This window comes from Arachis duranensis, chromosome 2 (genome assembly GCF_000817695.3).
Source record: "Arachis duranensis cultivar V14167 chromosome 2, aradu.V14167.gnm2.J7QH, whole genome shotgun sequence".
Taxonomy (NCBI): Eukaryota; Viridiplantae; Streptophyta; class Magnoliopsida; order Fabales; family Fabaceae; genus Arachis; species Arachis duranensis.
Window position 1 is genome coordinate 63,212,161 of NC_029773.3, and position 2,088 is coordinate 63,214,248.

Below are 2,088 nucleotides of genomic sequence, written 5' to 3' on the forward strand. Positions count from 1 at the left end.
AACAAGCAGAGCTCTTCCCCCTAATGAATGGTGGGGTTTAGTGAATCATAGCTCCAATTTCAACAACAATTGCCATAAACAAAAATTAAACTAAGTGTGTAGAAAGATGAAGAATAAAAAGGAAATGCTCAAAGACTCAAAACTGAAATTGAGAATTCAAGAATTCATAAATGAAAACTACAAATTAAGCTACATTACTACTAAGGAAGAAGAGAAGGGGAAGTGAAGAAGAGTGTATGAAGGGGAGGGGTCCGAAGACCCACTCTCAATGGAGTGTGCCAATTCACAGAATTCCAAATTGGTCTCCTCCGTATCCCCCCCAATCCCCCCTCCTAATGCTATGAGGCTATGGCCTTTATATAGGCTTTTCTAAATTACAAATTGAAATGAAATTAAAAGCAAATTACAAACAAAATGAAAATTAACTATTCTAGATGATTCTTGTGGCCTTGATTGGTTGAGATTTATGGGCTTTGCTTGCTTGATTTGGATTAGCTTCATGAAGGAATTCTTGTCAAACAGAGGAAGAAGAGCTCATTCACATTGCTTCTGGTCCAATGGCCTGGCGTTATTGGTAAACACGCCAGTTCAAAGGACGTTGGCAACGTGCCAATACACTTCCTGGGCTGGTAGCTTGGTGCTTGGGCGTTACTAGCCCAAGTTGTTGCTAACAACTTGCTTTTCTTCTTCTTGACTTTACTTTCATGCTTAATGTTGCCCAGAATTTGAGTGTCAATCCTTTGCCTAAATATGAACTATGATATATCATTGGAAAGCTCTTGATGTCTACTTTCCAATGCCACTGAAATCACCTCATTTGGACTTTCCTAGCTCAAGTTATGCTCCATTGAAGAGGGCAAGGTCAGGCTGCCCTGGTTGGGCGTTTTTGTGGATAACGCCACCAATAACGTGCTCAACAACGCCCCTAGCCCAAATTTCTTGGCCTGGGCGTTGTTGCTGGAGTTGCCAAGGAACACGCCAGTTCATTTTGGTCCTGGCAACGTGTTCGACTCCCCCTCCTTGGCCTACTCATGCTTCCTTGAATTTCAACCTCATTTCCTTGTTTTTGGGGCCTAAAGATGACTCTGATTCGAGCTTCCATTTCATGCTCCACTATAGACTATTATATATGGTTGGAAAGCTCTAAATGTCAGCTTTCCAATGCAATTGGAAGCACTCAATTTGGACCTCTATAACTCAAGATATCTTCCATTGAAGGAGGTAAGGTCAGGCTGCCTTGTTGGAGTTGTTGTGGATAACGCCCCTATATTCCAAGTTAGCAACGTGCTACCTCCATTCTTCACCATCCAAAGCTTCCTGGCGTTGTTACCAAATACGCCAATGCTTTCTTGAGTTGGCAACGTGGTTGGCACCAAGACTTGGCGTTGGCAACTTGGTTGGTGCCTTGATTGGCGTTGGCAACTTGGTTGGTGCCTTGATTGGCGTTGGCAACTTGATTGGTGCCTTGATTGGCATTGGTGCGCCTTGTGGGCGTTGGCAACCTGGTTGGTGCCTCTCCCTGGCGTTGGCAACTTGAATGGTGCCTCTCCCTGGCGTTGGCAACGTGCATGGTGCTCCTTTCTTCATTTTGGGCGTTGGCAACTTGGTGAGCAAGCCAGAAACAATACTTTCCATGTTTGAGGCTCTAAATGAAGCCAACATTTGAACCTTCAAATGAACTCCAATTTCATATTGTGATATATGGTTGAAAAGCTCTTGATGTCTACTTTCCAATGCCACTGATATCACCTCAATTGGAGTTTTCTAGCTCAAGATATACGTTCTTGAAGAGAGCATCCTCAAGCTGCCTGGGCGTTGTTGCTCAAGTTGTTGGCAAACACGCCAGCAACAACGCCAGGTTCTTCTTCAACTTGGCTTGGGCGTTGCCAACTTGGTGTTGGCGTTGGCAACGTGCTACTCTTCCCCTGGTGGCTTCCCCTGATGGCTCCTGGCGTTGCCAACTTGCTGCTCAAGTTGGCAACTTGCAATGCTTCATTTCCTGCTCTTGGGGCTTGAGTTTCCCTCTGATTTGAGCTTCCATTCCTCGCCACATTATGGACTATTATATATCGTTGGAAAGCTCTTGAT